At 40.2% G+C, this 27,172-nt stretch overlaps 2 long non-coding RNA genes across 5 annotated transcripts in view; one reads left to right on the forward strand and one right to left on the reverse strand.

Moving 5' to 3' along the window:
• LOC147363922 (uncharacterized) overlaps positions 1–19,577 on the reverse strand; it is a 114,361-nt gene extending 94,784 nt beyond the window's left edge. For all 4 annotated transcript variants that reach the window (XR_015133924.1, XR_015133925.1, XR_015133923.1 and 1 more), the window contains exon 1: positions 18,775–19,577. This is a non-coding gene — a long non-coding RNA (uncharacterized LOC147363922). The remainder of the gene's footprint in view (positions 1–18,774) is intronic.
• On the forward strand, positions 57–8,795 carry LOC147363923 (uncharacterized). The gene is made up of 2 exons (XR_015133926.1): positions 57–1,380; positions 6,790–8,795. It is a non-coding gene; the product is annotated as an uncharacterized LOC147363923 (long non-coding RNA).
• Positions 19,578–27,172: the final 7,595 nt, after the last annotated feature.

Below are 27,172 nucleotides of genomic sequence, written 5' to 3' on the forward strand. Positions count from 1 at the left end.
CACCAAGTTCAGTTCAGTTCAGTTGCTCAGTCATGTCCAACTCTTTGCGACCCTGTTGGGGGCCAGAGTGAGGTACTCCGCCCGTGACAAAGGTCATGAGGAAGGAGGCTCGACATACGCAAAGGCGGGATCGAGCCTCAGGAGTCCCCCTGGAAATCCTCGAGCGTCTACCCCCATAACCAGAGCCTGCCTACTTTACTACTTTGTGCTCTCACCTACATCTCTGACTTTACGGGGGGCTGTCCCCCACCACCTCTTTCGGAGAAGGAGTTAACCTAGAGCTCCAGTCAATAAAAACTCTTGGGTGTGACAAGAGTGTTTTAACCTACAAACTCCTCTGAAGGTTCTCTAGCCTGCCTGACAGGCTCGTCCGGCCACATGTGATTGCTCACAGCCTCCCAACTGTGAGAGGCATGAGATGCTTTAAACCTTCTAAAAACAGGTTCCTTAGAAAAGTTAGAAAACTATTAGTATAAGTATAATGGGCTGATTAGAAATTGTATTGGTGAAGGGTTTTTCATTTGTTGAGCCAATGTTTGTTGCTAAGTCTCCACATCCCCTGCCCTTACACACATTAATGAATATATAGAAGGAATAAGTATTAACCTTTGATATTAATCACGCTAGACCTTAGGCTAAGTAAATTCTTTCCTTAACTAAAACCCACTACACCCTCACCCTGTAGGAATGTAACTTTACTTGGGTGGCGTCTGTTTTGAGAATAATCAGCCCTGGAGAAATAAGTGTCCTGATTGACTGACCGCTGTCACAAGGAGAGGGTCGTAAATTGTCAGCAGGCCCCCCTGGCCAGAAGATGATGTAACACCCCTAAGACCTCTGTATACATTTGTGTGAAGCACCTGACTTTAATAAAAGTCAGGACTGCTGTCCCCACGTGACTTTTGTATAACATCTCAGTGTATAAAAACAGACTCTGGAAAATAAAGAATTGGGATCAGTTTCTCGAAATACTGGTCTCCCCATGTCGCTCTCTCTCTCACTCTGGTTGAGTCTCCATCTGGAGCGCGGAACCCACCATGCTTACTAATTATGCCTGGGCTTCTAAGATCCGACCGGGGAGGCCTCAGTGTCTCCTCTCCTTCGGGAGAACGGAAGGACGCCTGCGGCCTACGTAAGTGGTGCAAACTTCTTGTCTTGAAGTTTTATTGGTCTCCCGCGTAAACCAAGCTACTCAGCCTCTTTTCTCCACTGAATTTTCCTACTGAGCTATCCTTATTCTATTACTCTTTATATCTCTAATTAATATCTAATTGAAACTATCGTATCCTGATCCTCGCCTATGCCGTCTCTCCTTCGAATACCCTGGATCAGCCGGGGCTGGTCCCCGGCAGGTGGCGCCCGAGACAGGGATTTTCGAAGGTAAGCTCCCCAAAGCAATCAGAGCCATCAGCCCTATTGCTCCCCGTTCTCGGAACAACTGGGTTACCAGCCCTCTTGTTCCCCCACGGAGCAGTTTGGGTCACCAGCCCTACTGCTCCTCCCTCGGAACAGTTTGGGCCATCAGCCTACTGTTCCTCCCCCGGAACAATCTGGGTCATCAGCCCTATTGTTCTTCCAGTGTTCGGGACGGCTAGGACCCCACTCAAGGGTGCCGCGGACCCCCCTGTAGGATAGACAGGGCGAGAGGAGTGGGAAGTGTTGAAAGTGTTAAAGAGTTAGACTTAGAGAGAGAAAATGGTTTCTGAAGTTAAAAGGCCAAAGAAAAGCCTGATCTTTTGAAAGCTAAAAGCTTTATCTTCTATTATATTTAACTTTCTGACATGGATAACACTGAAACTAAGAATGGCAACTCTTTATACAAGTAATCTTGAAACTGTTAAAGAAGCTACTGTTAATTTAGATACTTGGGTGAAGGTGAAAAAAACAACTAAACACTTATCCTATAAATATGATTAAAAATGTTCTGGATCCTCGTCATGAGGCTGTGGGGTGACCTATGGGAGAGGCTATAGCGGTGGATGGTAGTGGGTCTCCACCTTCTGCGCAGATCATATTTTCTGCCATTGACGAGGAAGAGGAGGGACACTGTGCTCTACCTCCCGAGGAGTGAGATGGCTTACAGGACGCTGCGGCCGGGCGCCCTGGCGAGCCCCCTCTCCCTCTACACAAACCTTTAAAAATTTATCCAACAATTTCTGATTTAAGGCGACTACTCCACCTCCGCTTGCACCTCCCAGGGCCTAGGAATTCCCCAGTGTACATCCAAAGTCTCCCAGAGCATTGCCTAAAGCTGAAAAAGATAAAAAAGATTTCTCTTAAACAAAGGAGCTTTTAAAGAATACACAATATACAGAGCCTGCTCCTTGCAGAAAAACCCCCTCTGGGAGGGCCTCACCCAAGCAAAAAAAGAGAGAAAAATAAAAAGAAAAAAAAGAAAAAAAGTGAAAAAGAAAAAAGGAAAGAAAATACAGAAAGATCTAAAGATAGAAAAAGAACTAAAGAGTGAAAAGGAGAGAGGAACGGAGGAGGAAGGAATCAGGGAATGCAGCAAGATAGAAAAAGGAAGTTAGAAAAAGAGATACAGAGAGAAAGAGAGGGAGGAGGAAAGAAAAAGTTAGAGAGAAAGAGGGTAAAGGAAAAGAAACGAAAGAAAGAGAAGGTAGTAAGAAGGAAGAAGGGAGAATGAAAGAGGGAAACAAAAAGGAAATGATAGAAAGCGAAAGAAAAGAGAAGAGAAAGGAAAAAAGATAGAGTGAGGGAAAGAAAACTTGAGAAAGATTTAAAGAGAAGAAGGAAGAAAAAATCAGCAGAGGAGAGAGGAGAGGACTTACAGGACACTGTGGCCAGACACCCTGGCGAGCTACCTCCCCCTCTGCGCAAACTTTTAAAAAAACTTGTCCACCACTTTCTGATTTGGGGCGATAGCTGCCACCTCCGTTTGCGCCTTCCAGGGCCCAAGAGTTCCCCACTTTGCCCCCAAAGCCTCTCAAAGTGTTGCCTAAGCCTGAAAAAGATAAAAAGTTTTTTAGACAGTGGAGCTTTTAAAACAGACTGCATGCACAATATGCAGAGCGTGCTCCTTGGAGAAAACCCCCTCAGGGGGGTCTCACCCAGGCTAAGAGAAAAACAAAATGGTAAGGGGATTTAGCAACAATATTAACCCCTGACAAGCCGGTTACTCCAATTCCAACGGGAGTGGCTGGCCCCCTACCTGAGGGCATTGTAGGACTTGTGCTAGGGCGTAGCTCGCTTTCTTAAAAAAAAAAAAGAAAGAAAGAAAGAAAGAAGAAAGAAAGAAAAAAAAAAAGAAAAAGAAAATTTCGGTGGTGCATGGTGTAGTAGATTCTGATTATATTGAGAAATTAAAGTTTTGACCTCACCGCCTACTAAAACTGTGCAAATTAATAAAGGTCAAAGAATAACACAGCTTTTGCTTTTACCTTAGTATCAGACAGGAAAAAACCTTGACTTCTCAAGCTAAGAGCCACAGAGCATTTAGATTTAGTGATCTAGCTTTTTGGGTGCAGGGAATTACAGCTCCAAGGCCTTTAAAAGATCTTTTAATTCAAGAAAATAAAATGTCAGGGCTATTAGACACAAGAACAGACGTCTCTTAACATTGCTGGAAAAGACTGGCCCAGTTCCTGGCCCACACATACTACTAAAAATGAGTTGGTGAGATTAGAGAAAGTGATATGCGGGCTGAGAATGCTGTAGAAAAAAAAAAAAAAAGGGTGAGGGAGAGTTTAAAACCTTGAAGAGTAGTGAGTTCCCTGTTGCTGGAAGTATTCAAGCAAAGATTAGATGGTTGCTTGTCATCTAAAAAGCTATAGACCAAATTTAGGTTACAAAACAATAACTGGAGAAGCTTATAAACATGTTGTGCAACACCTCTTTACTTGCTTCTCATATTTAGGTGTGCCAAAAGTTTTAAAAACTGATAATGCCCCTTTGAAGCTGTGGAGAGATTGTTTACTAACTTTAAATGATTTCCAAAAATTATTAGGGGACATTAATTGGATACGCCCTCATTTAAAACTGACTACTGCAGATTTAAAGCCTTTATTTGATTGCTTAAAAATTGATCCTAATTCCAGTTCTAAGAGAAAGTTGACTAATGAGACAGAGTTAGCTCTTGTTGAAGTGTATGAGACTTTAAATGGTCAGTTAATTAGGATTAATATTACCAAAAGATGAGATTAAATTATTCTTGCCATAAAACATACACCTACAGGGTGCTTGTGACAAAAAGGCCCATTGGTTCCATCTACCAGTGACCCCAAGAAAAATAGTTTTATCTTATCCCAGCTTGGTGGCACAATTAATTATAAAAGGAGGAAAAAAGAAGTGTGGAACTTTTTAGAAAAGAAGTAGCAAATATAGTAATTCCATTCAATAAGGATCAACTGCAAGTCTTTTACAAAATAGTGATGATTGGCAAGTTGCCCTGATAGATTTCAGGGGTCAAATTTTGTTTCATTTGCCCTCAAGCCCCCACAGTAGTTAAAAGTTCAAAAATGTTAGATTGGCAGTTTGAGAATACCTGTGGAACTTTCCAACCCTACGTAGTTCCTATGCTCCCCTTTACCCTATGGGAGAGGGACGTGCTGTCTCAAATAGGAGATACTCAGAGAAGGGTTTTCTCAATTTCTTAGTGATCAACAGGCAGTACAATTAATAATACTATATATATTATTATAAATACATAATATAAATATATTTGCCTAATTGCAGTTCGCCTAATTAGGTATGGGTATAAATAAAATATAATAGAGGTATACCTAATTCTATTTATGGATCTATACTTAATTAATCTGTATATAAATTGGTATGTATACTGTATATGCATATTATATATATACTGTATAATTAAATATATATTACAGTAATATAATGTGTGTGGCTGATATTAATTGGTATGGTTTGATGTGCTGTGATGATATATGTTCTATATACTGTATAATTATATATGTGTGACATGTGCTATTACAGTACATTGGTTTGTGTTGGCTGGTATTAGCTGTGTACGTGTTGTATTGCTGTAATATATATTAATTAACATATTAATTATAAAGATTAATTCAAGTATATTGATTATGTCAATAAGTTTATACTTGTTGCCATGTATAAATACATATATAAATACATTTTGCATTTAGATATACCTGTATACCAAAATGAGATAAGGAGGTTATGCATTTATTATTTAAATTTATACAGAGACCTAAACTAAACATTACACCTAAATTAACATATCCCAAAATTTATGTTGTTAAAATGTAAATTTTAAAAATTTAAAAAATTAAATTGACAACTGCTTGACAATTCCTTTACCATAAAACCCCCATAGGTGTAATTGGGGTAGCCAGACAAAAAATTGGTTTTATGGCAAAACGGCCCCCTAGAATGGGTCCATCTTCCCGCTCAAACTAAAAAAGTAATAGCTTCTTATCCGGGATTGATAGCTACTTTGATATTAAAGGAAAAAAGCAGAGCATTAAATTATTTGGTAAAGAGCCATCAGAAATTGTAATTCCATATAAGAAAGAACAACTTGATGCTCTTCTAATGTTTGATGAGGACTGGCAGATTGCCATAGGAAATAATTGTGGTCAAAATTTTTGCATCATTTACCCTCGCATGTTTTGCTGAATTTTATATCCAGACATCCAGTTATTTTTCCTGTCAGATGTAAACAATCTCCTATTCCAAATGCTCAAATAGTTTTTACTGATGGGTCAGCAGACGGTAAAGCCTCCATAGTTACTAAAAATCACCAAAAGGTTTTAGAAACATGGGAAACTTCAAACAGCATAGAGGCTTTTGCTATGTTTGCAGATGAAGAATTTAACCTTTATTCTGATTCTCAGTATATTGTCAGGTTGTTTCCACACATTGAAACTGTGGTTTTTGTCTGAAAATAAAACTACCATATTTCATTTGTTAACTAAATTACAGCAACAAATTTGGAAAAGAAATAAAATATTTTTCACTGGACACATTCAGGCTTATTCCGGATTGCCCGGCCCTTTAAATGCCTTTAATGATTTGGCTGACTTAACCAGAAATACAGTGGCTACTGTGATTGAGGAGGCCAGAGCCTCTCACTCACTTCATCATCAATATGCTACTGCCTTAAGATGTCAATTCCAAATTCCCAGAGAAACTGCTAGGGAGATTGTGCGTTCTTGCTTATATTGCCCCACTGTTTATAATAGTCTACCTATGGGAGTTAACCCTCGCGGTCTCAAACCTAACATACTCTGGTAAATGGATGTAACTCATATCTCTTCATTTGGAAAACTTTTCTTTGTTCATGTAACTATAGATACCTTTTCTCATGTCCTTATTGCAACGTCTCGTACCGGAGAGGCAGTTAAAGATGTTATACAACATCTCTTTACTTGTTTTTCATATTTGGGCCTACCAAAAGCTCTGAAAACTGACAATGCTCCTGCTTACATTTCTAAGTCTTTTCAGGAATTTTGTTTACAGTTTCAAATTAAACACAATACAGGCATCCCTTATAATCCCCGGGGACAAGCCATTGTGGAAAGAGCACATCAAACATTAAAGCTTCAAATTCAAAAATTAAAAGAAGGGGAGTTTAAGTATAGCTCTCCCCATCAAATCTTGCAACTTGCTCTTTTTGTAATAAATATGTTAAATGACGATTCAGCTGGAACTACTGCAATGCTTCGCCATTGGTGCCCAGAGCAATTAAATGCAAAACCATTAGTCAAATGGAAGGACCTCCTCTCCGGACAATGGAAGGGTCCTGACCCATTATTAATTAGCGGTCGAGGATGTGCTTGTATTTTTCCACAGGATGCAGATTCTCCAATTTAGATCCGGGACAGGTTGATTCGCCATGTTGCAGACCCCCAGACATCCAGTTCCCCCATTGCTTCGATCACGAAAGAGGAGCCCGCCGGCAGGGGAGACAAGATAAACATCGAGATCCCGGCGAGACTGACAGGGCTGCTGCAGCATGAACTCCAACCAGAAAATAATTCTACTTATTCTGTTTTAGCTTGTCCACCCTCGCCTTATGTTTTCCTTTTTACTAATGACTCCAACAAACTTAATGTAGGCATGAATTATTCAGGTGGACCTAACGTAGTGACTTGTGAACAATGTATGCTTTCATCTTGTTTAAACCCTCAATGTAATGTTTGCTCCTTTGTGGTGTTACAATGCCCATCCTATCTTATGGTGCCTATATGATAGCTATGGTCTTACTGTGTTACAACAACTGCAGGATTTAATGCGATCGCGACGGTTTGTGGTCTTGCTTATCCTAGGAATATCAGCTTTGATAGCAACAATTACTTCTGTTACTGCGGCAGCAATATCATTGACTCAACAAGTGCATACTGCCCAATATGTTGATACCATGTTTAAAATTGTCTTTTTAACTCTAGCAACTCAGGAAGCTATAGATAGAAAATTGGAGATGAGAGTAGACGCCTTAGAAGAAGCAATTATGCATATTGGGATTGAGTTACAGGCTTTAAAGGTGAAGATGGCTTTGACATGCCACATTGATTACAGGTGGATATGCATGACATCTTTGAAGGTAAACGAGACAGATTATGAATGGGAAAAGATTAAAAATCATATCTCAGGTGTTTGGAACAGTTCTGATATTGGCCTGGACTTAGGGAAACTTCATAATCAAATATAGACCTTGGAACACTCTCAACTGGATTTTACCGCCGCTGGAGCAGCTAATGACTTTTTTCACACCTTCTCTAATTTTATTTCTGGAAAAAATATTCTGTCTAATATCCCTAGTCTGTAATCCTACTTCTCATAATCATTCTTCCTTGTATTGTCAGGATTCCCCAGCAGCGAGCATTCGGAAGCTCGCGACTGAGCTGCATCTGGTTGTTTTAAGAAATAAAAAAGGGGGAGATGTTGGGGGCCAGAGTGAGGTACTCCGCCCGTGACAAAGGTCATGAGGAAGGAGGCTCGACATACGCAAAGGCGGGATCGAGCCTCAGGAGTCCCCCTGGAAATCCTCGAGCGTCTACCCCCATAACCAGAGCCTGCCTACTTTACTACTTTGTGCTCTCACCTACATCTCTGACTTTACGGGGGGCTGTCCCCCACCACCTCTTTCGGAGAAGGAGTTAACCTAGAGCTCCAGTCAATAAAAACTCTTGGGTGTGACAAGAGTGTTTTAACCTACAAACTCCTCTGAAGGTTCTCTAGCCTGCCTGACAGGCTCGTCCGGCCACATGTGATTGCTCACAGCCTCCCAACTGTGAGAGGCATGAGATGCTTTAAACCTTCTAAAAACAGGTTCCTTAGAAAAGTTAGAAAACTATTAGTATAAGTATAATGGGCTGATTAGAAATTGTATTGGTGAAGGGTTTTTCATTTGTTGAGCCAATGTTTGTTGCTAAGTCTCCACATCCCCTGCCCTTACACACATTAATGAATATATAGAAGGAATAAGTATTAACCTTTGATATTAATCACGCTAGACCTTAGGCTAAGTAAATTCTTTCCTTAACTAAAACCCACTACACCCTCACCCTGTAGGAATGTAACTTTACTTGGGTGGCGTCTGTTTTGAGAATAATCAGCCCTGGAGAAATAAGTGTCCTGATTGACTGACCGCTGTCACAAGGAGAGGGTCGTAAATTGTCAGCAGGCCCCCCTGGCCAGAAGATGATGTAACACCCCTAAGACCTCTGTATACATTTGTGTGAAGCACCTGACTTTAATAAAAGTCAGGACTGCTGTCCCCACGTGACTTTTGTATAACATCTCAGTGTATAAAAACAGACTCTGGAAAATAAAGAATTGGGATCAGTTTCTCGAAATACTGGTCTCCCCATGTCGCTCTCTCTCTCACTCTGGTTGAGTCTCCATCTGGAGCGCGGAACCCACCATGCTTACTAATTATGCCTGGGCTTCTAAGATCCGACCGGGGAGGCCTCAGTGTCTCCTCTCCTTCGGGAGAACGGAAGGACGCCTGCGGCCTACGTAAGTGGTGCAAACTTCTTGTCTTGAAGTTTTATTGGTCTCCCGCGTAAACCAAGCTACTCAGCCTCTTTTCTCCACTGAATTTTCCTACTGAGCTATCCTAATTCTATTACTCTTTATATCTCTAATTAATATCTAATTGAAACTATCGTATCCTGATCCTCGCCTATGCCGTCTCTCCTTCGAATACCCTGGATCAGCCGGGGCTGGTCCCCGGCACGACCCCATGAATCGCAGCATGTGAGGCCTCCCTGTCCATCACCAACTCCCGGAGTTCACTCAGACTCATGTCCATCGAGTCAGTGATGCCATCCAGCCATCTCATCCTCTGTCATCCCCTTCTCCTTCTGTCCCCAATCCCTCCCAGCATCAGAGTCTTTTCCAGTGAGTCAACTCTTCGCATGAGGTGGCTAAAGTACTGGAGTTTCAGCTTTAGCATCATTCCTTCCAAAGAAATCCCAGGGCTGATCTCCTTCAGAATGGACTGGTTGGATCTCCTTGCAGTCCAAGGGACTCTCAAGAGTCTTCTCCAACACCACAGTTCAAAAGCATCAATTCTTCGGTGCTCAGCCTTCTTCACAGTCCAACTCTCACATCCATACATGACCACTGGAAAAACCATAGCCTTGACTAGACGGACCTTTGTTGGCAAAGTAATGTCTCTGCTTTTGAATATGCTATCTAGGTTGGACATAACTTTCCTTCCAAGGAGTAAGTGTCTTTTAATTTCATGGCTGCAGTCACCGTATGTAGTGATTTTGGAGCCCCCAAAAATAAAGTCTGACACTGTTTCCACTGTTTCCCCATCTATATCCCATGAAGTGATGGGACCAGATGCCATGATCTTCGTTTCCTGAATGTTGACTTTTAAGCCAACTTTTTCACTCTCCACTTTCACTTTCATCAAGAGGCTTTTTAGTTCCTCTTCACTTTCTGCCATAAGGATGGTGTCATCTGCATATCTGAGGTTATTGATATTTCTCCTGGCAATCTTGATTCCATCTTGACTCACCAAACACCTCCTCATTCTTAGCATATTTCCCACCTCCCTGTATGAAACTACCTCATCTTCCCATGAAGTACTGTCAGACTTTTCCTCTTAGGTCAAAATGAATTCTCTCTTCTATTAGATTTTAGGATCTAATCACATCGGTTCAGTTCAGTTGCTCAGTCGTGTCCAACTCTTTGCAACCCCATGAATCACAGCACGCCAGGCCTTCCTGTCCATCACCAACTCCCGGAGTTTACTCAAACTCATGTCCATCGAATCGGTGATGCCATCCAGCCATCTCATCCTCTGTCATCCCTTTCTCCTCCTGCCCCCAATCCCTCCCAGCATCAGAGTCTTTTCCAATGAGTCAACTCTTCACATGAGGTGGCCAAAGCATTGGAGTTTCAGCTTACATATTCCATAGTAAATTACAAGGACTCTGAGTAGGAGAAATTACGCCTTACAAGGACAAAGCACATCATATTTACTCAAGTTGTCTTTGTGCACTAGCTTCTTCTTAAATACAGGTAAACCATTTGCAGAAGACCCGGGTTCGATCCCTGGGTGGGGAAGATCCTCTGGAGAAAGGAATGGCTACCAGCTTTCTTGCCTGAAGAATTCCATGGACAGAGGAGCCTGGCCAGCTACAGGCCATGGGGTCTCAAAGAGTTGGACACAACTAATAAATTATCACTTTCCCTTTCAGACTATTTGGACAGGTAGCATCTCTTTCTCTATCCCACAAGCATGTGCATTATAGGAATGCAGGTCAAAACAGGGAGAAAGGATTTCTTTTGATAAATCTAGAGAATACAATCTTTATTCCTTTCTCTGACAAAATTGTCAGGTTCATAAATAGATGACCCTGCAGCAGCCACGAAAGCATGTCATCATGGCATTTCAAATACGAAGAATAAAGAGAAGATTCTGAAAAAACAAGGTCACGCGCAGAGGACACAGAACCAAAATGGCACTGGTCTACTCAATAGCAACATAATCACACAGAAAACCACGGGGGAATAAAATTCTTAGGGAAAAAGAGTTCCCCCCTATAGTTCTGGTACTGAAACAGAACTATCAATAATTTGAATAAAGAAATTTCCAAGGATGCAAAATCTCAAAGTTTATACACCATGCATCTTTTCGCAGGAATTTCCTAGAGAATGTGCCTTATTTAACAAGGGAATACAATAAGGAGAAGAAAGATACAGAATCCAGGAAACAGGAAATCTACCATAGGAGAGAGTGAGAAAATAGCAAGTTGATGACAAAGGATGATAACCACGACAGAGGTGACTGAAAGAACTACCAGTTCATGTTGGAGTAACAACTCGGAGAACTCTAGGAGGGGTAGCTCCATGAGTGACAAAAGGCAGTGGCTAGATGATTGGACAGATTTGGTGATGTACAGTCTTATCCTGGTAATCATTTTCCAAAGCCATTAATGGAACTAAGACGGTTTGGCCATATGAAGGTTTGTCCAAATGAATCCAAGTAAATGGGAAAAAACAGATGATCAATTCTAGAAGAAGACAGACATTGTATGAAAAGTTTATATAGGAAAACAAAAGTAATTGTAATATACTACTCAACAGAGAACTGTTTTTATATAATCGTAATCAAGAAAGGAACAAATAACAATAAAAATGTATAACTAGTTTGAAAGAATGAAGTAGAGTAAGCAGGTGTATATTAGAAAAATTCTGATGTTCTACATTAGGAAGTCAGTGAATGATGTTTTAAATTAGTGAATCGAAAGATAGCTAGCTACATGCTATAGAAATATGGAGGTAAATACCAGATGGGATAGCAAAGCATAGAACTGGCCGCCTTTGGCAAGGAGGATGAGGGTAGAGGGGAGGAAAATGGGAGCAGGGGATGCTATTTGTTATAAAGCTACTATCCTATTAGCTCTGATAATACAGATAATAGGATTCTGTACTGCTCTGATACAAATAAGAATCTAAATCAATATACCCTTGCACCCAGTAAACTTTTGGATATGGACATAAAATTTGACAATATGTCTAAGGTGGTGGCACAGTGGTAAAGAATCTGCTTGCCAATGCAAGAGACAAAAAAGACATGTGTTCAATCCCTGGGTCAGGAAGATTCCCTGGAGTAGGAAATGTCAACCCACTCCAATATTCTTGTCTGGAAAATTCCATGGACAGAGGAGTCTGATGGGCTACAGTCTATGGGGCTGCAAACAGTTAGACATGACTGAGCGACTGAAGACACATGCATGGTTTATCACAGCATTCTTCTGCTGCCAATGCAGAATCAGTGAATTTTTTGTGTGTGGTAACCTTCTAGCCACATTAATGCAATAGTTTGCATTTAATATGTGGATTGCCATTAAAGAGTCTAGGAAGGGTACTGCTTGACATTAGGGTTTGGTGGTGGTATATAAACAGGGTATGCCTTAGAATTATTTGTCTCTAGTTCATATCTTGCCAAGCTATACAACCTCAGGAAGATTGTTTACCTTCTCGAGTTTTCTCAAACACAAAACTAGGGTAGCAATACCTATATCATAGTGCTTTTTAGTATTAATACTCTACTTGCTATGATAACAGTTGGCACTTCTCATATTGCTGTTAGTGCTGGTTCTTCTATCATGCCTGTTTGGAACTTGACTTACATATTTTAAATTCTTAGGTATCAGGAAAGAATTAAGCTTTGATCCCCAAACCTACTGGAAGTGTGACCATGGATAAGTTCACTTAAATTCTCTTAACCTGATTTTTCTCGTGTGTGACACAGGGAGAGAAACAGTGCTGATCTCAAAGGATTGTTATCAGGAATGAATGAGATAATACATGCAAAACTCAGTAGATAGTCTGACAAAGCCTCAATGTGCAGTATTCATGTTATTTTTTATGTTATCTTTTGCCTATCATAGATCAGTTTCCTTCTCTGTCCTATCACTAGGGATTCAAATAATTTACCAGAAACTCTAAGAATTTTCAAGTTAAAAGGTACCTGAGCTATCAGGCAACTAAAGACTTCAAGTCATGCTTTTTTGGGTCTTTTAATTTACTTAGTTTTAAACTTTAAGCTTAAAAAACTAGGCTCAAAAAGCAAGAGAGAAGAGAGAGTGTAGAGAAATGACATTCCAACCCTTCTCAGGAAAAGCTAAATTTTAGATTCTTTGGAATAAAATGGGTCTTTACTGTTTACAAGGTTATTTCTGTGATGTAAAAATTCTCTTCATATTTTTCACTATTGCATCATGTTTTTCTTCTATGTCCCCCTGTTGAATCTTGGCTGCCTCAATCAGACAGACAGAAAATAAGCATGCACCTTTTTCTCTGCATCTATAATGGAAATCTTAGCAGTAGACAGTAGCTGTTCTGTCTGCCCATTAGATCCAAGTCACACTTTTTTAAATTAGCAGAGTTGAGTGCTTCTTTGCCCTTAAGTGTATACATGCTCTTTCATTACTTAATGGGCTACGTGGCTCTCAGATGCACCAACAGCACACCATCACCTTTGCATGTCAGAAATACAACTTCTCAGACGTATCCTAGACCTCTTGAATCAGAAAGTCTGATTCTTCTGGGGCTCTGCAATCTGTGTTGTAAAGAGCCCTCCAGGTGATTCTCATACATACTAAATTTGACACCAGCTGGTCTAGATCTTTCCAAGCATAATACCAGAAAAAAAAAATACAAAATGATAGCAAAGCATTTGCACATGCCATGAGTAGCAGGTCAGCTATATTCATCGTTCCTTCCATGAAAGCTCACTGCAGATTTCCATGCCAGGCTCTGTAATAGTCACTGAGTATTCAAGACGAATTTATCAGGGTATAGCAAACATTTGCCAAGATACATCAAACAGAGCCTATTGGACTCACTAATTGCTTTCTTGTAAATGTGGATGCATTATCAGGCCCTCTAGAATTATTTCCTGGGCTGTAGCTTTCTTATTTAAATCATAATGGTTTCTGATGTCTCATGTCTATTCTTGAGAACTGATATATTGTATATAAACTCACTTGTCTTATTGAATGTTTTACACAGAATTTAGTTATAAAATAAGTAATCTTCCTTTTTATCCAAGTAAAGCAAATACCTAACAGCAAATTATCTTTGCCCTTACATTTTTTTTTTTTTTTTTTGCTAGTGGCCATTGGCAATAAGTTCTTTGACTGCTTGTTTGGCTTTATTATTTTTTTTTTTACATTTTTAAAAAAATTTTATTTTATTTTTAAACTTTACAATATTGTGTTAGTTTTGCCAAATATTGAAATGAATCCGCCACAGGTATACATGTGTTCCCCATCCTGAACCCTCCTCCCTCCTCCCTCCCCATACCATCCCTCTGGGTCATCCCAGTGCACCAGCCCCAAGCATCCAGTATCATGCATCGAACCTGGTCTGGCGACTCGTTTCATACATGATATTATACATGCTTCAATGCCATTCTCCCAAATCTTCCCACCCTCTCCCTCTCCCACAGAGTCCATAAGACTGTTCTATGATTATAGCTGGGGTGTTTGTTACCCTTCACAACATATTATTTCAAATGTACACCCTTATCTCCAGTCATCAGAGTGAGTCCCTGAAAATACATTTTTTTTTGCTCTGGGTTGCTAACCAGGGACTCAGTGTTCTCAAGACCTTAGTGAGCCACCTAATACACCATTGCCACTCGTTGGCCCGCATAAAAGTTTTCAAGGCCTCAATTTTAATAAAGGATTAAAATCCAAGTAGATTCATTTTAAAGCAAGAGAGTAAAATAATAGAATATGGGCTCTAGAGGAGGGAAGACAGGAGGTAGAAGAGAGAGAGGCAAAGAAATAAGCATAATCGGCATTTTAATGGGAATAAGTAAACAGCCTGCACTATAATAAATCTCCTAGGCATTTGATCCCAGTAAACCATCTTAATCCTTAGGGCTATTCTGGCAGCAAGAGATAACTGTTTTGAAACCAAAATGTATTTAGCATAAAACTCACATTCCAATGTTTACTGTGTATCTGCTTTTAAAAAATAAATTGAAAATCCAAACTTCTTTGAAGTGGTGTAAGGGGAAACAGCCTCTTAAGGCTCCTTCTGTGTGTCACCCAGCACCCGCCTGCCAAAGCCAACACCCGAATGCCCACTGACCAGGGAACTGGAGGCCTTGTTAACCGAGGCCCTTAAATCCACTCTTTCATCTGAGCATTGTTTAACCGACTTGAGCTGTGGAAAATTTCCCTTGTTTGTGTACATGCAGAGGGCTTTTGGTAAGGGTAGGACTTTCTGGAATCTCATTTTCAGAGGTTAACAAAGTGACTTCAGTAGGTCAACAGTCTCATCTCAGTAGACTTATGTGATGGAAATATCAAAGTCACAAGTCAATGCTGACCTGTAAAATCCTTGAATTTAAAAAGACAAGAATTATTTTTCAGTGTTAACTATGACTGAAGAGTGATTCAACTTCTTGTTTCTCCTTTTTTCCCCAATAGCCCACCAACTTCTCTATACCCAGTATTCTTCATAACACACACTTGCCAGCTATTGCAACATAACATCAACCTGTCTAATTATAAAAGCTATTGCCCAGAGTGATGTTAGTAAGAGGCAAAATAGGTGATTCTCAACTTAATCCACCCTCACAGAAAGAGCAGCTAGCAACTATTCATAAATAAAACACCTTTGTGAAGATCTCAAAACCCAGGGGTGAGGTTAAAACACCCCATTGGACCACAAAAAAAAAAAAAGAGAGAGAGAGAGAGAAGAAAAGAAAAAAACATGTTAGAAGGTAAAATAAGTGGTTTCACTCTGATCGCAAGACCCTTCCCCCAGGTTGGTGCAGCACCACCCTAAAGGGGATCCCTCTGGATATATAGCTCCTCCATTGGGAAGAGAAGAGAGCTCAAGGTAGACATGCAGCTTCTCCAGCATTCTGGGGTGCTTTCAGGGAGATACACTTATATACTGCCTTACATTTATCAGTGGGAAATCAGGTAGAGAAGAAACGGGATGGGTCTCACAGCAATGTGCTATGGATCTTGGAAGACCACATTCCTGTTGCTGTAGTGCCCAACTGCAAATCCCAACCAGTGTGTCTGCTCTTCTGCAGAACTAAACTGGTGGCCCCATCTGGCCAGGAAGGGCAGTTACCAGATCAGCCTTGTTTGGATCCACAGCTGACAGCTTGTTTTATTCAGAAAGTACAGTCTAGAAACCCACATGGACAAGAAAGCAAGACAATGGCCCAGGCCAACTATTAAGCATAGCCTTTAGCCCTGGCAAACTGGGAAGTCTGGCCAGAAATTCCAGGCAACATCACAGCACCTCTACAGGCTGAACTTAGACAGGAAGCAAGTCTTTGGCCCTGCCAAACTGCTAAAGATATGCTCCAGCCCTTTCCAACCAGGAAGCCTGGCCAGGGAAATCAAGCAGCCCTATAGTACATCCTGTGTACCACCAGGGTAGGGAGCAAGTCAGCAATTCCACCATCAGCTGAATCAGGTTGGAAGGAAGAGGGGAGTACTTCTTTAAATATGCAAATAGTAATGCAAGTAAAGATGATCATGAAGAATCAGGTATACATGATATCACCAAGGAAACTAATAGAGCTCTAATAATAGACCCCAAGGGCTTCCCTGATAGCTCAGTTGGTAGAGAATCTGCCTGCAATGCAGGAGACCCCCATTTGATTCCTCGGTTGGGAAGATACCCTGGAGAAGGGAAAGGCTACCCACTCCAGTATTCTGGCCTGGAAAATTCCGTGGACTATATAGTCCATTGGGTTGCAAAGAGTCAGACACGACTGAATGACTTTCACTTAACAGACCCTAAAGTAATGGAGATCTATGAACTGTCTGGCAAATAATTTAGAATAATCCTCCTAAAGTAATTCAGTAAATTAAAACACAGACAATGAGACAAAACTAGGAAAGCAATGCATGAACAAATGAGAGTTCAACAAAAGAAACAGGAAGCATAAACATTAAAAGAAAATGAAATCCTAGGTACACTGACTGAAGAATTAAACTTGGCCAAGCAGAAGAAAGAATGTCTGAGCCTGAAGACAGGTTAGGTGAAGCTATTTATTCATAACAGGAAAAAAAAAAAGAATGAAATATTGTGTGAATTATAAGATATTATTACCATTGAAAGAAAAATCTACACACTACTAGAGTCTCAGAAAGAGAATAGAGAGGCAGAGAAAGGGGCAGACAACTTAATTAAAGAAATAATGGCTAAGAACCTTCCAATTCTTAATGTTTCAGGACATAAAATCAACATGCAAAAGTCAGTTCTCTTTCTACACATTAAAAATAAACTATCTGTAAAAGAAATACATAAAAATAATCCCATTTTTTATAGCATCCAAAACAATAATATACTTAAAAATACATTTAACCAAGATAGGGAAAGACCTTTACACTGAAAATCAGAAGATATTGATGAAATAAATTTAAAAAGACACAGATAAATGGAAAGTTATCCCATGTTCATGAATCAGACAGTTTAAGTTGTTAAAATGTCTCTACTACCAAAAGCCATGTATAGATTCAATATAATCCCTATCAATATTCCTATGTTATTTTTCATGAAAATAGAGAAAACGATCCTAAAATTCATATGGAACTACAAAGACCTTGAATAAAGCAATCTTGTAAAACAAAAACAAAAACGAAAATAACTGGAGGCATCATACTTCAAACTGTATTACATTGCAATATAAGGTTATTGAATACAAAATTATAATAATCAAAACAGTATGGCACTGGCATAAAAACAGACACATATACCAATAGGACAGAATTGAGAGCCCAGAAACAAACCCATATGTGTACTTTCAACTAGTATTTGACAAAGGAGTTAAGAATACACAGTGGAGAAAGAACAGTCTCTTCAACAACTGGTTTGGGGAAAAATGGATATTCGAATGCAAGACAATGGATTTGGACCCCTAATTTATACCACTAAAAAAATTAACTTCAAATGGATTTCATAGCCAAAAACCTCCCCAATACCAAGCTTTTTTTTTTGACAATCGTTTTGGGGATGTTTTTTGGCTATAACACTTCAAGCATAAGCAACAAAAACAAAAGTAATGAAGAAGAACTACTCAAGCTAAAAAACTTCTTCCCAGCAAAAGAAAAAAAATCAACAAAATGAAAAGCCAGCCTACTGAATGGGAGAAAATATTTGCAAACTATATGTCTTTTAAGTAGCTAATATCCAAAATACATAAGCAATTCTTAATTCTTACAAGTCAATACAAGAAAACAAATATGATTAAAAATGAGCAAAGAACATGAATAGACATTTTCCCAAAGAAGACACACAAATAAGTACCTGAAAATGCACTCAATATCATTAATTATTAGGGAAACACAAATCAAAAGCACTAGGAGATATCACTTTATACCTGTTAGAATGGCAATTATCAGAAAGACAAGAGAATGTGGAGTGAGAACGTGCTGGTGAGAATGTGAAAAAATGGGAACCTTCGTGTTGGTAGGAATGTAAATTGGTGCAGCCACTATGGAAAAGTGTGTGTGTGTGTTTATTAACATCTGACACTATTTCTGGAATGGAAAGGTGGGGTGGTTGGGGGACAGGGAAAGAGAGGATGGAGAAAATTATTTTAGAGGCTCAAATATGGACCCATCTTCTGAGCAATTACACACTGCAGGGATTTAGAAGCATCTCTCCTGCTTCTGCTCTCCTCCTCTGGCCCACATTTCCCTCCCTGTTTGGTTTCTACTCCATGACTATTCTAGTTTTCCCATTTCAAATTGGACATCACAACAGAGCTGCACAGCATGCTGCCCATCCCCTAGTGAACACACACTGGCAGCATCTCACACCTACCTCTCTCCGCGCTTCTATTTCCACCTCGATGGTTCACGAGCATGTAGGCCACTTTCTCTGCTAACTGGCCGAGGAGAAGCACGAGGGCTCCAAGAGCATTTCTTGAAAAGTGCAAAACCAGCAAGGTTACCTCACTCTCTTCCAGGACAAGCAGAAGGTGTCTCAACATGAGCAGGATAAAACCCAGGACGCTGGGAAAGCCTTCATTTTCACGGAGAAAAACCTAAACCAGGGCCGTGTGGGCCTGCATTGCCAGCCGGGGTTCTGTGTGCGGAGATGCACCTCCGTGGCTTCTGGGAGAGCGCCCCCAGGAGGATTAGCTGAAATTCATCAAGGAGATGGTGACCACCTGAAAACCTGACCAGGTGGGGTTGGGCGGGTACCTCTTCGAAAGGCTCAACCTCAAACAACTGGGTTTCCCAGGTGGCTCAGTGGTAAAGAATCAGCCTGCAATGCAAGAGATAAGGGTTCCATTTCTGGGTGGAGAAGATCCCCTGGAGAAGGAAATGACAACCACTCTAGTCTTCTTGCCTGGAGAATGCCATGGCCAGATGGCCCAGGCAGGCTATGATCTATGGGCTTGCAAAAGAGTCAGACATGGCTTAGTGACTAAACAACAAGCACAAGTAGAGGCAGAAGCCCAGTGGCCTTTGAGGAGCCCCTGTGGTGTCAGAGCTTCTCCCCGAAGCTCCTCTCTGCAGTCCTTGGCAGCTTTTTAATCACTCTAGAGCCTTCTCCTCAGCCTTGGGCCAAATGGAAACAATAAAGCTTTTTGCATTAAAAAAAGAGAGAAAAACAAACAAAAAAACTCCAAACAACCCCGATGCATGCGCGTAAGCACATTATCCTAGGTGATGCATTAACATCAAAAAGCACACCACAATACTAAATAATTGTTATTTTTTCAGTTTTAATGACACCCTTAATTGAAGCTACCTTGTACTCCACTCCTCATCCTGCCTAATTGTCCTTCCTTGCAAACCTAAACCACCTTTTTCATTTGTTTTAAAAAGAACACTTATGTATTGTCTGCTAGATTCCCCTGACCCTCATAAAAAATTAATATTAAAAATAAATAAACAAATAAAATGGGCAAACTGCTAAGTACAGAGTAAAAACAGGTTTACTTGCTGAAACCTACTATTTACAGTTGAAACCTACTGTACTCCATGAACCCAAGAAGCAACAGCTAATGGTGGTTCTAGCCATGTTTCCTGACACTTATTTTGAATTGGTGATGGGAAAGAAGATACTATTAAATGGTCTATGAATAACTTTCTCTTTCTCTCGTAATAGTTTTATGATGAAAATTCTAAGCCAAAACTTGCAGGTGAGTGAGAGCAGAGAGAAAAATCACAATTTTCAACAGTGGAACAGTGATAACATTATAACTTGAGAATATACTTAATGAACTATCTCTTCTATGTAGACTCATGCAAAATCAGTGTAGCTATAGCTATTGCAAATACACGAGTATAACCCTAGGGAAAAATGCTAGTAGCTTTGTGATTTCTAGAGGTAAAACAGAATTTCTTAGCTTCCACAGGTGCAAATGAGTAGTATTCTCCTTTACTCATTCCCTTGAAAGAGAACATGGATTCTATTCCAATATGTCACCTTTTACAAAAGATTAAGCAGCTGTATATAATCTATAGACTGTTTTATTCATTTCAAAAAGTGATTGAGCACAGTTGAATTGAAATACAATACATACAAGCTGAAAAAATCCTTTCAGTTTTCAAGCAATCTCATTAAATGGTGAAGAGTCTACTTAAGTTAATCTTGTCTTTCATGTTGTCATTGAATAAAGAACTGGAATCATGCCATTAATTTGTCCATTGGCAAGAACATTAGGTTTAGTTACTCTGAAACACATTGAACAAGAATAAGACTCAGGTCAAGAGATCCAACAATAAATACTCTTTTAAAGCTTCTTTTGTGCTTCTTAACATTGTGTGGTATTAAAAGATATTCTTTCATGAAGATGTGGGCATAGATAAAACAAGAATAGCAAAATATTAGTAATTCTTCAAATCAGATAATGAACAAATGGGGGACTGTTATACTATTCACTTTATTTTTGAAAATATTTGAAAACGTTCAGAGTAAAAAATCAAATTAAAAACAAAACCAAAATACACAGGGATCCATGGCATGAAAGGAGGGACTGTGGTCCTTTCTGCATTGGAGATGAAGATCTAGGTTTTCATTTTGCTGATGAACCAGGTCCAGTTAGTTACTACATTTACCGCTATTCATTGATCCATTGGAATGCAATTAATAAATTGATCTACTGGCTTAAAGTTAGGAAAAAGTTTCAAATTTCATTAGAAAAAATTAATTTTACTCTAATTTGTGACCTTATGCTTTATGTGTATGTATAGAAAGATTCAAATTCAGTTCAAGGTGATTAACTGAACAAATTTAGAATTTAAGAATGATCATGAGCTTTTAAGTAGACAACACAGTATTGTTGACTGTAGGTACAATGTTGTAGAACAGATCTCTAGAACATATTCATCTTAACTGAAATCTTATGCAAGTCGACTAATAATTTAAAGAGAGTAAATCTCATGTTAAGCGTTCCTACCAAAATAAAATATTAAAAATACAAAATAATGCATATCACTAAAGGGGTGAAAGTTTCTCTGAAGGCCTCTTGCTGTGTTTAACTGACCAGCTGTCACAGGAAACCCAAGGACTAGAAACCCAGGAGAGGAGTGAAAATCTTAGGATGTGAGCCTCTCTGTGTGTAATCCAAGCTGGATCTTTTAAGCAGAGAACTTTAGTGGTAGTAAAGGGAAAGCTTTGCCGATGAGCAGGCAATTGAATTTTATATTTTCTTAGCAAAGGAAAGAATTCAGGCAATAGAGTGATTGCCTATCCTAAATATTTATGCAATTTCTGGTACTGGTTAGCCATCCTAAATATTTATGCAATTTCTGGTACTGGTTAGCCATGCAAGTAGCAACTAACTTTGATCCTGCCTGAGTCAGGTAACAAGGCCAAATTATAATAATGATCAACTTCTATTAAGGTTTATGATGTGTCAGGTATAGGCGAAGCATTTTTCCATGGGTTATTTTATTTAATCTTTCCTGACAAACCTATACAGTAGGTAATATTATAATTTCCTTTTACAGGAATGAAAGCTGAGCCTTAGGTACACTAGGTAATTATCCAAAATCACAGCACCAAAGTACACACCATGGCATTCTGACTCTAGAACCCAGGTACCTAACCACTAGAAAAGTTCATAGCCTCTTGACAGTCACACCATTCATTTAATACAACTCCAAAGTTTGGTCTGGCTTCCTTTTAGCTGTTCCTGTCTTCTAGGGCCTCTCATACAACCTTAACACTGCTTTCAAATCCTAATCCCCATTCCTCTTACAATCCTATTCTGCTCTGTGGTTTACTTTCTCTTGGATTTATTTCCTGTTCTATCTAGCACATGCATTCACATCAACAAGGCTAGAATTGCTTTTGAATTCCTGGACTCCTTAGAGCCTTGAAAATGTTCACTTTACCAATTCCCAACACCATGCGTATCTATAGTGGACTTAATTGTGTCTGCCACCCCTCAAATTAATACGTCGAAGCCCTAACACCTAGTGTTACCATATACAAAGGTAGGATCTTTAGGATCTAAATTGAAATGAGGTTCTAAAGGTGGGAACATGATCTGATAAGACTGTGGCCTTATACAAAGAGGAAGAGAGATTGGTTCAAGATGGCAGAGTAGAAGGACATGAACTCATCTCCTCCTGTGAGAGCACCAAAATTGCAGCTAGCTGTTTAACAATCATTGACAGGACACTGGAAACCCACACACAAAAATGATACTCCACGTCCAAAGGAGAAGCCACAACAAGATGGTAGGAGGGGCATGATAAAAAAGAAGAGATCTCTTCTCTCTTTCTTGCATGTGCTCAGAAGAATAGTCATATGCGGACAGAATGAGAAGGTGGCCATCTGTAAGTCAGGAAGACAGCCCTCACCAGAAAACAAACCCTACTGGATCTTGATCTGGGACTTCAGTCTGTAGAACTGTGGGAAATAAACTTCTGTTGTTAAGCCACCTAGCCTATGACATTTTGTTATGGCACTCTAAGTAGACAATACAACATTTTATTACCTCTTCCTAAGCTCCAAATGCTCTGGAAAAAAAAAAGTTGACATTGAATTATTTCTTTAGAGCTACCATTATGTAAGTGAAAGAGCTCTAAATTTGGAACTGCAAGACTGGGTTTTAAGCCATGAAATAAAAAGAAATGTTTCAAAAATATAAAGTATTACTACTGATGCCAGATGAAGTCAGCCAACCTCTTCCTAATACTTTTCATTAGCTGCCTTCTGAACAGACTGCCAACAGACTTCTGTCTTGTGCTCACAGCCTCATTATTAGGCACATAACTTTGCCTTCAGTTTACCCAGAATTATTGAGGCTTTGACTATAGCTGTCACAACTTCTGTCAGTTTCACGGCAATATGTCCCTGATTCCATTTCCTCCTTTATTGATATATCAGAAGAACAATTCACCCCCTCTCTGTTCACAGCATCACTTCTATCTGGAAACTTGATCACTCCAATAATCTTATATCTTCATTGAGAGAGTATCAGCATTGCCTTTCTCTTCCTGTGTCCTCTTAAAATCATTAGCCCTTGACCTTGAGAACTACTCAAGACATTCTCCCATCTCTCTCTTCCCCTCATTGACAAATTCCCAAAACCTTCAGAGCCATGTCTTCCAATAGTATAATTTATACCATCTGTGACCCATCCAAATTATTGTTTTGACCCTATTGGCTCCTAGTTCAATACTTTTTTTTTTTTTTTTGAATGGCATTTAGCTCTGACCTCTGCCTATCAATTTTTTTCAAGGGTTTACCTAATACATCAGCTCCTCTATTAAACCTTACCTTAAGTAATTTCTTCTGAACTCTCAAAGAACTTGGTTTGCACTATTTTGTTTGACAGCTTGTTGAGCAACCCTTAGTAAATTATAAACTAATTAATGCTCTCAATTTAAGACATATTAATCATTTAATAATGCCTAATGAATACATTAGGCTGAGATGAGCTACCCCACGTCCGAGGTCAGGGGTGGTAGCCGAAACAAGCTACCCCATGTCTGAGATCAGGGGCGGTGGCTGAGACGAGCTAACCCACGCCAGAGGTCAGGGGCAGCGGCCGAGAGGAGCTACCACATGCCCAAGGTCAGGGGCGGCGGCTGAGAAGAACAACCCCATGTCCAAAGAGTGGTGGCTGCGCGGGCGCAGGAGGGCCGAGAGGAGCTACTCCACGTTCGAGGTCAGGAGGGGTGGCGGGAGGAGATACCCCTCCTCCAAGGTAAGGAGCAGTGGCTGCGCTTTGCTGGAGCAGCCATCAAGAGATGCCACATGTCCAAGGTAAGAGAAACCCAAGTAAGACGGTGGGTGTTGTGAGAGGGCATCAGAGGGCAGACACACTGAAACCATAATGACAGAAAACTAGCCAATCTGATCATATGAACCACAGCCTTGTCTAACTCAATGAAACTAAGCCAAGCCCTCTGGGGCCACGCAAGATGGGAGGGTCATGGTGCAGAGGTCTGACAGAATGTGGTCCACTGGAGAAGGGAATGGCAAACCACTTCAGTATTCTTGCCTTTAGAATCCTATGAACAGTATGAAAATGCAAAATGATAGGATACTGAAAGAGGAACTCCCCAGGTCAGTAGATGCCCAATATGCTACTGGAGATCAGTGGAGAAGTAACTCCAGAAAGAATGAAGGGATGGAGCCAAGGCAAAAACAATACCCAGTTGTGGATATGACTGGTGATAGAAGCAAGGTCCAATGCTGTAAAGAGCAATATTGCGTAGGAACCTGGAATGTCAAGGCCCATGAATCAAGGCAAATTGGAAGTGGTCAAACAGGAGATGGCAAGAGTGAATGTCGACATTCTAGGAATCAGCGAACTAAAATGGACTGGAATGGGTGAATTTAACTCAGATGACCATTATATCTACTACTGCGGGCAGGAATCCCTCAGAAGGAATGGAGTACCCATCATGGTCAACAAAAGAGTCCGAAATGCAGCACTTGGATGCAATCTAAAAAACGACAGAATGATCTCTGTTCGTTTCCAAGGCAAACCATTCAATATCACGGTAATCCAAGGCTATGCCCCAACCAGTAATGCTGAAGAAGCTGAACTTGAACAGTTCTATGAAGACCTACAAGACCTTTTAGAACTAACACCCAAAAAAGATGCCCTTTTCATTATAGGTGACTGCAATGCAAAAGTAGGAAGTCAAGAAACACCTGGAGTGACAGGCAAATTTGGCCTTGGAATACGCAGTGAAGCAGGGCAAAGAGTTCTGCCAAGAGAACGCACTGGTCATAGCAAACACTCTCTTCCAGCAACACAAGAGAAGACTCTACACATGGATATCACCAGATAGTCAACATTGAAATCAGATTGATTATATATTCTTTGCAGCCAAAGATGGAGAAGTTCTATACAGTCAGCAAAAACAAGACTGGGAGCTGACTGTGGCTCAGGTCATGAACTCCTTATTGCCAAATGCAGACTTAAATTGAAGAAAGTGGGGAAAACCACTAGACCATGCAGGTATGACCTAAATCAAATCCCTTATGATCATACGGTGGAAGTGAGAAATAGATTTAATACACTAGATCTGATAGATAGAGTGCCTGATGAACTATGGATGGAGGTTCGTGACATTGTACAGGAGACAGAGATCAAGACCATCCCCATGGAAAAGAAATGCAAAAAAGCAAAATGACTGTCTGGGGAGGCCTTACAAATAGCTGTGAAAAGAAGAGAAGCAAAAAGCAAAGGAGAAAAGGAAAGATATTCCCATCTGAATGCAGAGTTCCAAAGAATAGCAAGGATAGATAAGAAAGCCTTCCTCAGCAATCAATGCAAAGAAATAGAGGAAAACAACAGAATGGGAAAGACTAGAGATCTCTTCAAGAAAATTAGAGATACCAAGGGAACATTTCATGCAAAGATGGGCTCAATAAAGGACAGAAATGGTATGGACCTAACAGAAGCAGAAGATATTAAGAAGAGGTGGCAACAATACACAGAACTGTACAAAAAAGAGCTTCACGACCCAGATAATCACAATGGTGTGATCACTGACCTAGAGCCAGACATCCTGGAATGTGAAGTCAAATGGGCCTCAGGAAGCATCACTATGAACAAAGCTAGTGGAGGTGATGGAATTCCAGTTGAGCTATTTCAAATACTGAAATGATGCTGTGAAAGTGCTGTACTCAATATGCCAGGAAATATGGAAAACTCAGCAGTGGCCACAGGACTGGAAAAGGTCAGTTTTAATTCCAATCCCAAAGAAAGGCAATGCCAAAGAATGCTCAAACTACTGCACAATTGCACTCATCTCACACGCTAGTAAAGTAATGCTCAAAATTCTGCAAGCCAGGCTTCCGCAGTATGTGAACCATGAACTTCCAGATGTTCAAGCTGGTTTTAGAAAAGTCAGAGGAACCAGAGAGCAAATTGCCAACATCTGCTGGATCATGGAAAAAGCAAGAGAGTTCCAGAAAAACATATATTTCTGCTTTATTGACTATGCCAAAGCCTTTGACTGTGTGGATCACAATAAACTGTGGAAAATTCTGAAAGAGATAGGAATACCAGACCACCTGATCTGCCTCTTGAGAAATCTGTATGCAGGTCAGGAAGCAACAGTTAGAACTGGACATGGAACAACAGACTGGTTCCAAATAGGAAAAGGAGTACATCAAGGCTGTATATTGTCACCCTGCTTATTTAATTTCTACGCACAGTACATCATGAGAAAAGCTGGGCTGGAAGAAGCACAAGCTGGAATCAAGATTGCTGGGAGAAATATCAATAACCTCAGATATGCAGATAACACCTCCCTTATAGCAGAAAGTGAAGAGGAACTAAAAAGCTTTTTGATGAAAGTGAAAGATGAGAGTGAAAAAGTTGGCCTAAAGCTCAACATTCAGAAAACTAAGATCATGCCATCTGGTCCCATCACTTCATGGGAAATAGATGGGGAAACAGTGGAAACAGTGTCAGACTTTATTTTGGGGGGCTCCAAAATCACTGCAGATTGTGATTGCAGCCATGAAATTAAAAGACGCTTACTCCTTTGAAGAAAAGTTATGACCAACCTAGATAGCATATTGAGAAGCTGAGACATTACTTTGCCAACAAAGGTCCATCTAGTCAAGGCAATGGTTTTTCCAGTGGTCATGTATGGATGTGAGAGTTGGACTGTGAAGGAAGCTGAGTGGTGAAGAATTGATGCTTTTGAACTGTGGTGTTGGAGAAGACTCTTGAGAGTCCCTTGGACTGCAAGGAGATCCAACCAGTCTATTCTGAAGGAGATCA

This window comes from Bos grunniens, chromosome 10 (genome assembly GCF_055505025.1).
Source record: "Bos grunniens cultivar Pamir isolate PY7600 chromosome 10, Bosgru_T2T1.0, whole genome shotgun sequence".
NCBI lineage: Eukaryota > Metazoa > Chordata > Mammalia > Artiodactyla > Bovidae > Bos > Bos grunniens.